General features: G+C 49.3%; 1 pseudogene; it reads left to right on the top strand.

The window, feature by feature from the left end:
- Window positions 1-11,632: 11,632 nt before the first annotated feature.
- Window positions 11,633-12,100, top strand: LOC743178 (large ribosomal subunit protein eL32-like; annotated as a pseudogene).
- Window positions 12,101-13,949: the final 1,849 nt, after the last annotated feature.

Here is a 13,949-nt window from a genome sequence, read left to right on the forward strand (position 1 = left end):
CTGAGACAGAGTCTCGCTCTGTTGCCTAGGTTGGAGGGCAGTGGGGCGATCTCAGCTCACTGCAACCTCCATCTCCTGGGTTCAAGTGATTCTCCTGCCTCAGCCTCCCAAGTAGCTGGGATTACAGGTGCACATCTGGCTAATTTTTGTATTTTTTTTTTTCCAGTAGAGACAGGGTTTCACCCTGTTGGCCAGGTTGGTCTCAAACTCCTGAACTCGAGTGATCCGCCTGCTTCGGCCTCCCAAAGTGCTGGGATTACAGGTGTGAGCCACTGCACCCAGCCGTCTGCTGTCTTTATGAGAGGAGAGACACATAGGGAGATGGAAGGCCCTGTTAGGATGGTGCCAGAGGTAGGAGGGATGCAGCCGCAAGCTGAGGCATGTAGGAGGTTGCTAAGGACACCCTGAAGCTGAGAGAGGGGCACAAACAGATTCTTCCTGGGAGCCTGGAGGCAGCAGAACCATGCTGACATCTTGATGTTGGAATTCTGGCCTCCAGAACCGTGGAGCAATACACTTGTTGCTTTAAGCTACCCAGTTTGTGGTACTTTGTTACAGCAGCCCTAGCAAACTAAGACACTCTATTTTTATGTTTTTTGAGACGGAGTCTTGCTCTTTTGCCCAGGCTGGAGTGCAGTGGCACGATCTCAGCTCACTGCAACCTCTGCCTCCCGGGTTCAAGTGATTCTTCTGCCTTAGCCTCCCAGTAGCTGGGACTACAGGCTCCCACCACTAAGTCCGGCTAATTTTTGTATTTTTGGTAGAGACAGGGTTTCACCATGTTGGCCAGGCTGGTCTTGAACTCCTTACCTCAGGCGATCCACTCGCCTGGGCCTTCCAAAGTGCTAGGATTATAGGCGTGAGCCACCGTGCCGGGTTACAAACGAATACACTCTTTTTGGGCTTTTACTTTCACTTCTAGGAAGAAATATTGTAGCTCATTATTTTCCACATATATTTTTATTTCCACATAGTCAGACTATATTTCCCAGTGTCCTCTGCAGTTAGCTATGGCCATGTGATCGAGTTCTGGCCAATAGAATGTGGCCAGAAGTGACATAAACGCCAGACCCGGCCAATGGAAACCTTGTGCTCCCGTTCGGGGGTCTGTGCCCCCAAGGTTACCCCCTAACACCTACTGAACTACTGTATGTGTGAAAAATGGCCTTCTATTGATGCTGGGGAGTTACTGTTCCAATACTTAGCACAGCTTGGCTAATGCAAGGAAAAATCAGAGATAAAGAAAAGCAAAGAGTCACAGGCCAGAATGTTTCCATATTCCACATCATTTACTGGGGGCAGCAGCCGGGGCACAAGACAAACTCACTTTTCTTTTTTTTTTCCTTTTTTTTGAGATAGAGTTTTGCTCTTGTTGCCCAGGCCGGAGTGCAATGGCGCGATCTCGGCTCACTGCAACCTCTGCCTCCCGGGTTCAAATGATTCTCCTGCCTCAGCCTCCCTAGTAGCTGGGATTACAGGCATGTGCCACCACAACTGGCTAATTTTGTATTTTTAGTAAAGACGGGGTTTCTCCACTCCATGTTGGTCTGGCTGGTCTCGAACTACTGACCTCAGGTGATCTGCCCACCTCGGCCTCCCAAAGTGCTGGGATTACAGGCATGAGCCACCACACCTGGCCACTCACTTTTCTTTTAATATTCAGGGCAGCATGACCCCAAGTCTTTGTCCTTTACATTTCTGGGCAGCCATTCCTTTTGGGATGTCATAGGGGTCCCTTTAGGCCCTCCCCAGATCAGCCTCCTGCCCCACTGCTCCCTCCATCTGGGGTTTATCCCATTGCTGTGGACAGAGAGAGTCGTCAGTATGCCTTGGGGCCAGTGTTCACTCTGGGCTGTCTGAGCTGTTCAAACTCTCCCTGCCAATGTGTGTTCCCTGCTCCTGTTTCTGCTTCTAGCAGTAGCTCCTTGGGGTCCTGCTCATTGGAGTCATTTGACAATACTGGGCCAGGCATGGTGGCTCAAGCCTGTAATACCAGCCCTTTGGGAGGCAGAGGCAGGCAGATCGCTTGAGGTCAGGAGTTTGAGACCAGCCTGGCCAACATGGGGAAAAGCTATCTCTACTAAAAATACAAAAATTAGCCAAAAATCGCTTGAACCCAGGAGGCAGAGGCTGCCGTGAGCCAAGATCGTGCCACTGCACTTCAGCCTGGGCAACAGAGTAAAACTCCGTCTCAAACAAAACAATACTATGTGCCCACACTGCATACCAGGCGCTGGCTCTCTGCAGGGGGTAAAACGGAGAATGAGACAGATATGATCCCTGTCTTCGTGGAGCTTCTATCTGGCGGGGCAAAGGGACATTAAAACAATGTTTAATTAGAATAGTGATTAGTGCAATGAATACAATGTATAGGGTCCCATGGGAGTGGATACAAGGTAGGGTGACTATGTTTTATCATCCAAATCAGAACACCTTTGAGAATGTAAGAGGACACTATTAATAATTATGCCAGAGGAATGAGTGAAAACCAGGGCTGCCTCAGGGAAGGCAGAACCTCTGGCCACCTAGGAGGAGACCAACCCAGTCCCCGACAAGCTGTCTCTGAGCAGCTCCCTCCCAGCTTTGGACCCAGCCCTGACCAATAGCTCGGGGGAGCCCACACAGCTTGGATGAGTTCTCCCAGGCTTGACTGAATCTCACTCTTCAGAAAACACCTTACCACCTCCTTCAGGGCCCAGGTGGGCTGGAAACAAGTTCCCTGTATGTGATTAACACAATGGTTGAGAATACAGGACGAAGCTGTGAGTCTCACAGTTTGCTACGCATGGACTCACCTGGGATTCCAGGCTGACTCTGGGCTGCCATCCCCTAACATTGTGATGAAATGGGTGCAACTGGGGCATCTGGAATTTTATTGATTGATTGATTGATTGAGACAGAGTCTCACTCAGTCACCCAGGCTGGAGTGCAGTGGCATGATCTCGGCTCACTGCAATCTCCGCCTCTGGGGTTCAAGCAATTCCCGTGTCTCAGTCTCTCTAGCAGCTGGGATTACAGGCCCACACCACCACACCTGGCTAAGTTTTGTATTTTTAGTAGGGACGGGGTTTCACCATGTTGGCCAGGCTGGTCTCGAATTCCTGACCTCAAGTGATCTGCCCGCCTCTGCCTCCCAAAGTGCTGGGATTACAGGCGTGAGCCACCACACCCGGTCATTATTTATTTATTTATTTATTTATTTATTTATTTATTTTTGAGACAGAGTCTCACTCTGTCACCCAGGCTGGAGTGCAGTGGCACGATCTCCACTCACTGCAACCTCTGCCTCCCAGGTTGAAGCGCTTCTCCTGCCTCTGCCTCCTGAATAGCTGGGATTACAGGCATGCGCCACTACGCCCAGCTAATTTTTATAGTAGTAGAGATGGGGTTTCACCATCTTGGCCAGGCTGGTCTCAAACTCCTGACCTCAAGAGATCCGCCCGCCTTGGCCTCCCAAAATGCTGGGATTACAGGCATGAGCCACTGCACCCAACCGATGATCTTTTATTTTCAAAATGTTTCAGAATAATTTTTTTTAAATGTCAAATAATTTTTAAAAACATGTGGCAAAAAGAAAAGGAAAAAAGGAAATTCACAAAATCAGAACACTGATTCCTCTGCTTAACTTTTATTTTCTTCATTTTTGGGAACATTTTCCAATTTCCTCCAACAAGCATCTATTACTTTTTACTTTTAAAATTTAAAATAAAAATGGTCAAAGTATGACGTGATGCTGTTTAAAATGTCAAGTGGTATTTCTGGGATCATAATACCAGTGGGTCCCTGGCCTCCCCATTTCTGGTCCTGTGACCGTTGGTCCACATGTCTGGGCAGAGTGAGACCCTGTCTTTAAAATACATCTCAGCATTTCTACACGTGTCTACGGTCTTTTTCTTTGCGTTTTAAAAACCAGGTTACAGGCCGAGCATGGTGGCTCACGCCTGTAATCCCAGCACTTTGGGAGGCCGAGGCAGGTGTATTGTTTGAGCTCAGGAGTTCGAGACCAGCCTGGGCAACATGGTGAAACCCTGTCGCTACAAAATTAGTCGGGTGCGGGCTAGGCACGGTGGCTCATGCCTGTAAGCCCAGCACTTTGGGAGGCCGAGGTGGGCAGATCACTTGAGGTCAGGAGTTTGAGACCAGCCTGGCCAACGTGGAGAAACCCTGTCTCTACTAAAAATACAAAAATTAGCCGAGTGTGGTGGCACACACCTGTAATCCTAGCTACTCGGGAGGGTGACACAGGAGAACTGCATGAACCTGGGAGGCGGAGGTTGCAGTAAGCTGAGATTGTGCCACTGCACTCCAGCCTGGGCAACAAGAGCGAAATTCCATCTCAAAACAAAAACAAAAACAAACAAGCGAACAAAAAAAGTGATTGTGCTACAGTATTATGACCACTACAGCCTCACTAGGTGATAGGAATTTTTCAGCTCCATTGTAATCTGATGGGACCACCGTGCTATGTCTAGTCCACCTTTGACCACAACTGTTCTGCCGCTCATGAGTGTTACTTACAACATCCTTATGAAATAGACACGGTTAGTTTCCCAATGTTACAGATGAAATGGGGCTGGGGTAAGTCCAGCTCCTCTCCCAGAGCCTCAGGGCAAGGAATTGACACAGTGAAAACTGGAACTGAGGCCTGTGTGACTCCCAGCACAAGCAGGCGCTGGAGGGCCCCCGGCAGCCACTTGCAGGCTAATGGGTGCTCTTGCCCCATGCTGGGCACTGTGCCACACATTGCGAGGGTCTGCGCTTAGCATCAGGCAGCTGTGCTTGGAATCTTTGCCCAGACTTGCTCAGTGGAGAGATCTTCAGAAAGTTATTTCATCCTTCTGCGTCTCAACTTCCTTGCTGATACAATGGATCTAGAACACAAGCTCTTCCCAGGGGTTATTAGGAGGGTTACAAGTGTTAATTCTCAGGAAAAAGGCTTGGCTCCCCATCAATACTCACTAAGTGTTAGGATTATCATATTTTACTTACAGGCATATTTCTCTAATCTCCCCTATGAAAAGCAGAAGCAATGGTTGGCCTACCTTTGTCCCCCCAGGATCTACTGTTCAGCTGAGAGCTTGAGAATCACTGATGTTATGTAAATAGTACATAAAATAACAAGTGGGGAGTTTAAAAAGAGACAGTTGGTCACATTCTTTGTATTTTCATAGATTATTAAAATGAAGGGTTACAAAAATTCATTTTGCATATTATTATTATTGTTATTATTATTATTATTGAGACGGAGTTTTCGCTCTTGTTGCCCGGGCTGGAGTGAAATGGCATGATCTCAGCTCACTGCAACCTCCGCCGCCTGGGTTCAAGCGATTCTCCTGTCTCAGCCTCCCGAGTAGCAGGGATTACAGGCATATGCCACCACGCCTGGCTACTTTTTGTATTTTTAGTAGAGACGGGGTTTCAACATATTGGTCAGGCTGGTCTGGAACTCCTGACCTCAGGTGATCTGCTCACCTTGGCCTCCCAAAGTTCTGGGATTACAGGCGTGAGCCACCACGCCCATCCAGTTTGCATATTATATATTGGATAATAAATTTTCTCAATATAGTCTCAATCATATAAACTTTCCTCCCCCACCCCATTTTTCTTTTTTTTCTTTTTTTTTTTTTGAGACAGAGTCTCACTCTTTCGCCCAGGCTGGAGTGCAGTGGCACTATCTCAGCTCACTGCAAGCTCCGCCTCCCAGGTTCATAGCATTCTCCTGCTTCAGCCTCCTGAGTAGCTGGGACTACAGGCGCCCGCCACCACGCCCGGCTAATTTTTTGTATTTTTAGTAGAGACGGGGTTTCACCGTGTTAGCCAGGATGGTCTCGATCTCCTGACCTCGTGATCCGCCCGCCTTGGCCTCCCAAAGTGCTGGGATTACAGGCGTGAGCCACTGCGCCCAGCCCCATTTTTCTTTTTCTTTCTTTTTTTTTTTTTTTGGAGATGCAAGTTATTTTATTAAATTCTCAAATTACCCTATTTGTGTGGGCCATCTGTTTCCTACCTGGACCTTGACACATTCAGAAGTCAACAGGACACTGTCCGAATGGGTTTTGGTTAGTAACTTCCTTATAGCCTCTCTCACTGTGGCTCACCCATCTGTGTTGTTCTCCTCATCCATTCAGGAAATGAGATTTTTTTTTTTTCTTTTTTTTGAGACAGAGTCGCACTCCATCGCCCAGGCTGGAGTGCAGTGGCTCGATCTCGGCTCACTGCAAGCTCCGCCTCCCCGGTTCATGCCATTTCCCTGCCTCAGCCTCCCAAGTAGCTGGGACTACAGGCACCCGCCACCACGCCCGGCTAATTTTTTTAATTAATTAATTTATTTTTCTATTGATCATTCTTGGGTGTTTCTCGCAGAGGGGGATTTGGCAGGGTCATAGGACAATAGTGGAGGGAAGGTCAGCAGATAAGTGAACAAAGGTCTCTGGTTTTCCTAAGCAGAGGCCTTCCGCAGTGTTTGTGTCCCGGGGTACTTGAGATTAGGGAGTGGTGATGACTCTTAACCAGCATGCTGCCTTCAAGCATCTGTTTAACAAAGCACATCTTGCACCGCCCTTAATCCATTTAACCCTGAGTGGACACAGCACATGTTTCAGAGAGCACAGGGTTGGGGGTAAGGTTATAGATCAACAGGATCCCAAGGCAGAAGAATTTTTCTTAGTACAGAACAAAATGAAAAGTCTCCCATGTCTACTTCTTTCTACACAGACACGGCAACCATCCGATTTCTCAATCTTTTCCCCACCTTTCCCCCTTTCTATTCCACAAAACCGCCATTGTCTTCATGGCCCGTTCTCAATGAGCTGTTGGGTACACCTCCCGGACGGGGTGGTGGCCGGGCAGAGGGGCTCCCCACTTCCCAGCAGGGGCGGCCGGGCAGAGGCGCCCCTCCCCTCCCGGATGGGGCGGCTGGCCTGGCGGGGGCTGAACCCCCACCTCCCTCCCGGACGGGGTGGCTGCCGGGCAGAGACGCTCCTCACTTCCCAGACGGGGTGGCTGCCGGACGGAGGGGCTCCTCACTTCTCAGACGGGGCGGCCGGGCAGAGACGCTCCTCACCTCCCAGACGGGGTCGCGGCCGGGCAGAGGCTGCAGTCTTGGCACTTTGGGAGGCCAAGGCAGGCGGCTGGGAGGTGGAGGTTGTAGTGAGCCGAGATCACGCCACTGCACTCCAGCCTGGGCACCATTGAGCACTGAGTGAACGAGACTCCGTCTGCAATCCCGGCACCTCAGGAGGCCGAGGCTGGCAGATCAGTCGCGGTTAGGAGCTGGAGACCAGCCCGGCCAACACAGCGAGACCCCGTCTCCACCAAAAAAATACGAAAACCAGTCAGGCGTGGTGGCGCACGCCTGCAATCGCAGGCACTGGGCAGGCTGAGGCAGGAGAATCAGGCAGGGAGGTTGCAGTGAGCCGAGATGGCAGCAGTACAGTCCAGCTTCGGCTCGGCATGAGAGGGAGACCGTGGAAAGAGAGGGAGAGGGAGACCGTGGGGAGAGGGAGAGGGAGACCGTGGGGAGCGGGAGCGGGGGAGGGGGAGGGGGAGGGTTCGAGTTCTTTTTCTTTTTTATTATTTTTTGAGATAGGGTCTCTGTTGCTTAGGCTGGAGTGCAGTAGCGTAATCTCAGCTCATTGCAGCCTCCACCTCCTGTATATAAGCAATTGTCATGCCCCAGCCTCCCAAGCAGCTGGGATTACAGGCATGCACCACCACACCCGGCTAATTTTTTTGTGTTTTTTACATAAACACAAAAACCCCGTTTTTACAGACGGGGTTTCGTCATGTTGGCCAGGCTGGTCTCGAACTCCCCACCTCAGGTGATCCGCCTGCCCCGGCCTCACAAAGTGCTGGGATTACAGGCATGAGCCACTGCACTTGGCCCCTTTTTTCTTTTTAATTCTGCCATGGGTACAGACCACATCTTTGTGATTCTACCTTTAGGATCTGGGGGAGGAAGGAAGGGACTCCCAATAATGGAATGTTTGACCTCCAACGGACACTGTACCTTCATCCCTTCTCCACAAAGAATCCGTAGGGCCATAGACAGCAGCGTCTGATGCCGTAAAGCCTTGCAGATGGCTCCCCGAGTCTATCCAGACTCATCGGTCAGGGCGCCCAGGCTGGAAGGCCACCCAGCGGGGACTGGGCCTGGGCACCTGCTCTCCCAGCTGCTTTGCCCTTGTCTTGCTCCACATGGCAGGCGTCTCAGAGAGGCTCTTCACTGCCCTTCGCAAAACAGCCCAGGGTGGGAAGGAGAGGCTGGGGTGCAGGTCCCAGCCCCGTGTTGGGCTCTCAGGCAGTCCCCTCCCTGATGCATTTCCTTCTCGGCTCTGTCTTTGCCGTGTTTTCCTTGGCTGGCTTTTTAAGGCTGGGGCTATGCAAAAATCCTCACTTCTGAGGGAAGAAATGTGGACAGTGGATGAAGTTTATTCAGTAAGAGGCACTTTTCACCACAGTCCCTATGCTACCCAGGGACCCTTTTAAAAATGGGAATAACTTTGTTTCTGCTAATTGATCTACATGCTTATTATATAAAAAAACATGAATAAAATAGAAAGGTGTGCTGCAGAAGGTGAAAATCACATGCATAAATACCACCATATTTTTAGACGGGTGGAGAGGGGGAGACAGCCTTGCTGGGCTCCTGGCAGCCTCACATTCCCAGCTGAAGGCGATGCTGTGGCCGTGTTACCTCCTTTTCCTTCCTCTTCTCACCTCACTGTCAACAAAGCATCTGACCTGCAGGCGGGAGTGGCTTGGGTTTTACTAAAAACAGAGTCATGATGCTCAGACAAAAGCGACGTTCTTCATGTCTATTTTGGTTTCCTTTAAGTTAAGCATAGATTTTTCTGGAAAGGACCGGAGCTGGCTTTTCTCCCTGCATGGAAAACAACAGCTCAGCGAAGCACCTGGTTTTCTCAAGTTCCCTGACCTCCAGCCTTGCTCCTGATTCTTGATGACAAAACACATTCAATGCCCTTGATTGATTTAGCAGAGAAGTGGCAATGCTGCAGCATGGAACGCAGCCCATTCTGCCTGTGAATGGAATGCCTCGCCTGTGATGGTCTTCTGTTTTGGGAAAAGATTAGGTCAGTTGCAGTGGGTCAATGCTGAGCTCGGAGACTGAATATCCAGCCACCTTAGTTCTTCCTGGTAAAGGCTATTTATCTGAGCCATTTATGCAACCCCCACCCCCTGCATTTCTCCCTGCATTCATTTCTGCCTTCTGTCATATTTGCCCCCCACACTCAGGTTTTTATATTTGTTCTCTTGCTCACTTTGCTGTATCTTTAATTCCATTTGTCAAACAGTCCAAGTTTTAGGGCAAGAAGGAGTCATCTGGTCTACCTTTACATTGTAGGACAAGGTGCCCCACTCTGTTCAAGCAGGCCAAGGGTTATTCTGCTTTTTTTTTTTTTTTTTTTTTGAGACAGAGTTTTGCTCGATTGCCCAGGCTGGAGTGCAGTGGTGCAATCTCAGCTCACTGCAGCCTCAAACTCCTGGGCTCAAGCCATCCTCCCACCTCAGCCTCCCTAGTGGTTGGTACTACAGACGCATGTCACCATGACTGGCTAATTTAAACAATTTTTTTTGTTGTTGAGGCCAGGTGTGGTGGCTCATGACTGTAATCACAGCACTTTGGGAGGCTGAGGCAGGTGGATCACCTGAGATCAAGAGTTCAAGACCAGCCTGGCAACATGGTAAAACTCTGTCTCTACTAAAAATACAAAAATTAGCTGGGCGTGGTGGTGGGCGCCTATAATCCCAGCTACTCTGGAGGCTGAGGCTGGAGAATCACTTGAACCTGGGAGGCAGAGTTTGCAGTGAGCTGAGATCATGCCACTGCACTCCAGTCTGGGCAACAGAGCAAGACACCATCTCAAAAAAAAGAATTCTTTTTTTTTTTTTTTTTGTCGAGACAGGGTTTCCCAATGTTGCCTAGGCTAGTCTCAAACTCTTGGGCTCAAACAAACCTCCCACCTCAGCTTCCCAAAGTGTGGGATTACAGGTGTGAGCTACTGCGCATGGTCTGTTCCACTCTTTTTGGATCCTAGCTGGGCCTGGAAGCCCCTTCAGCCCCACATCTGCAGGCTGACGTTCACCACCAGCAGGAGGCTTTAGTGGCACGTGGTCTTACAAACACCTCTGTGTTCAAGTCTTGAATAAGTGACTGTAAGAGACTCATGGAGCAGGTTGTTGCCAACACCCTCCCCCACTTTCTTTCTTAATTTCTGCATTTTTTAAAAATTAAGATGGGATCTTGTTCTACTGACTAGGCTGGAGTGCCGTGGTGCAATCATAGCTCACTGAAGCCTCAAATTCCTGGGCTCAAATTCCTGCTTCAACCTCACAAGTAGCTGGGACCACAGGTATAAATATTAAAATTTTTTTTTTGGTAGAGACAGGGTCTCACTATTTTGCCTAGGCTGGTCATGACCGTTTTCATAGCTTGAATCAAACCAGGTTTGTGTGTTTTCTGAGATTCCTAACATTTTGTTTTTAAGATTAAAGTATTTTAGCTGGACACGGTGGCTCATGCCTGTAATCCCAGCACTTTGGGAGGCCAAGGCGGGTGGATCGCCTGAGGTCAGGAGTTCAAGACCAGCCTGGCCAACATGGTGAAACCCCGTCTCTACTAAAAATACAAAAATTAGCCAGGCGTGGTGGCGGGCACCTGTAATCCCAGCTACTCGGGAGGCTGAGGCAGGAAAATCGCCTGAACCTGGGAGGCGGAGGTTGCAGTGAGCCAAGATTGCGCCACTGCACTCCAGCCTGGGCGACAAGAGCAAGACTCTGTCTCAAAAAAAAAAAAAAGGATCTTATTTAAAGTCTCTGTGGACAATAGATGTCCTTGCTTGTGAAGAACTGGAGACATTGGAAATTGGAACTGCAGCCCCAAGTGGCCAGCCCACCACATGCCACAGTCATGGAATCACCCAGGTGAGACAAGTCAGCCCTTGAATTTCCAGCCTGCCATTACTCACAGATGCTCACTGCCTTTCAAAAACCTAGAGCCACTTCCAAATGCTTGGCTGGGACTTGAAGAGAATCATCCATGACATACTAGAATGAGGTTTCTTTTAAATGTCAAGATGCCATAAAATGATTCAGGCCCATCCTTGAACCTTCAGGGTGAGAGCTGGGCAGTCACAAGCCCCTTTCTGGTCTTTACATGAATCACAGAATTTCAAACTGGAAGGATCCTTAGAAATTCGCCTTCTCCAAGTTCCTGATGTCACAGATGTGGAGACCAAGGGTGGAGGAGGGCAGACGCTTTGCTGAAATCTGCAGGAATTGGTGGCAGGTTGGGGACCACAGAATGTGTGTGTGTCTTCATCCTCAGTCCAGGACCCGAGTGGCCCCCTGGCTCAGGGTCACGTGTGTTAAACAGTAGAGGGTGTGTTTTGTTCTGCTGTTTTGAGGAGAAGGTGAGTCTCTTTCTGCTTTGTCAGATGGAAGTCTGGACAATTACTTCATAGCATTCATTCATTTGCCACAGATATTGATTAAGGGCCCAATATGGGACCCGAACTGAATCACTGCAGGAGACTTTAGAGCGAATATTGTCTAAGACCTCCAAGTCTGCCTGGCTGTGAACTATCCTCAGAGCGACCTGATTTAAGAATTCAGATTCTGGCTCTCTTCCTTGGTGCTGCCTATGGAGGGGGCAGCCATCTCCTCCTTGGCATCATGGCCACCCTCAGACCCCCTGTGAAGCCCAAGATCATCAAAAAGAGAGCCAAGAAGTTCATCCGGCACCAGTCAGTCCGATGTGTCACGATTAAGCATAACTGGCAGAAACCCAGAGGTATTGACAACAGGGTTGGTAGAAGGTTCAAGGGCCAGATCTTGATGCCCAACATTGGTTATGGGAGCAACAAAAAAACAAAGCACATGCTGCCCACTGGCTTCCGGAAGTTCAGTCTACAGCATCAAGGAGCTGGAAGTGCTGCTGATGTGCAACACTTCTTACTGCGCTGAGATCGCTCACAGTGTTTCCTCCAGGAACCGCGAAGCCACCACAGAAAGAGCCGCCCAGCTGGCCATCAGAGTCACTGACCCCCATGCCAGGCTGCGCAGCGAAGAAAACGAGTAGACAGCTCATGTGCGTGTTTTGTGTTTAAATAAAACTGTAAAAACTGCAAAAAAAAAACCTCATGCAGATTCTGAATCCCGGTCTCCCTGCTCCCCGATCTGGGGCTCTGGGTTGGAAGCTGGGCATCCTGAATTTTAGTTTCCTGGGCGATTCTGACCACCTGGTGGGTTTGGACTTCAACGTGCTCACTGACATCTTCGTTTAGAATTTCAGATACGAAAAATGGATTTCCCAAGGTCACACACGTTATAGGTGAGGAAACTGAGTCTCACACAGATTCAGTGGGCTTTCCCAGGTCACAGAGCTAGTTAGGGATGAATGGGTTTAGCGTTGCTGCTTTTCTGTAACTGTGACTTCCTGCAAGAGCCGCTGGAATGCAGCTGTCTACAGCCACCGGAGGTGGGGAGCAAGGTGACAAGGCAGAGGACAGGAGTGATTTTGTTGCCTTCAGATGAGAACGGGGTCTTCCTAAGACCCTGCATCCCTGAAGCCTCTGCTGGTGACTGTGAGGATAGTCTCTGCCAACAGAGAGGGTGCCCTGAGTTTCAATAGGAGAATTGGCTCCATGGGGTGTAATAACCAAACGAATGTGCGGAATGATGATGATTTAATCCTGTAGCCTTTATTAAAGGCTTGCTTTGTGCTGGGTGAGAAAGGTCTGGGATTGTACTCTTCATTCTCATTTTGAAAGGAACACAAATGCCATCAAGATTTTCATATGCATGGCCACATGTGTCTAAGCCCCGGAAAACCATCCTGAGAGATCAAGACCATCTTGGCCAGGCTGGTCTTGAACTCCTGACCTCATGATCCACCCACCTCAGCCTCCCAAAGTGCTGGGATTACAGGCGTGCACCACCACGCCTGGCCTCGTTTTATTCTTATTTATTTATTTATTTCTGAGATGGAATCTCACTCTGTCACCCAGGCTGGAGTGCAGTGGTGTAATCTCGGCTCACTGCAACCTCTGCCTCCCAGGTTCCAGCTCTTCTCCTGCCTCAGCCTCCCGAGCAGCTGAGACTACAGACGCACGCCACCACGCCCAGCTAATTTTTGTATTTTTATTAGAGACGGCGTTTCACCATGTTGGCCAGGCTGGTCTCGAACTCCTGAACTCGTGATCCACCCTCCTCGGCTTCCCAAAGGGCTAGGATTATAGGCGTGAGCCACGGTGCCCTGCCTACATTTGGTTTTATAGTCCACCTTACACAGTTCTCTATACATTGTAAATGAGCCAAATTTCCTGAATTGAAAAAGAGAAAGTCACACAAGAGGCTTGCCTCCACGCACAGACATGTAGTTTTAGATGTCTGCACGTGAAGCTATATCAAAATAAGAATAAACTACTGCTACCAAGAAATGGGAAAAAAAATTTAAAAAGGATAAACTGCTCAGAAAACCAAACAGATTAAACAAAAAATTGTATTAGATGACATTTTTTTTCATCGAATCTTGCTTCAGATTCTTCTTCTGTTGCTTCAGACCCTTCTTCATCTGAAGAGTCTCGCTCTGTCTCCCAGGCTGGAGTGCAGTGGCACGATCTGGGCCCACTGCAACCTCCGCCTCCCGGGTTCAAGCAATTCTCCTGCCTCAGCCTCCTGAGTAGCTGGGATTACAGGCGCGCACCACCACGCCCAGCTAATTTGTGTATTTTTAGTAGAGACGGGGTTTCACCATGTTGGCCAGGCTGGTCTCGATCTCTTGACCTCGTGATCTGCCTGCCTCGGCCTCCCAAAGTGCTGGGATTACAGGCGTGAGCCACGGCGCCCGGCCTTTCACTTGGTTCTCTATGAAAAAATTAAAGAGAAAATCTGATTGACACTGTGGAGGATACTATACTCCAAAAAAG

This window comes from Pan troglodytes, chromosome 19 (assembly GCF_028858775.2).
Source record: "Pan troglodytes isolate AG18354 chromosome 19, NHGRI_mPanTro3-v2.0_pri, whole genome shotgun sequence".
NCBI classification, from domain to species: domain Eukaryota; kingdom Metazoa; phylum Chordata; class Mammalia; order Primates; family Hominidae; genus Pan; species Pan troglodytes.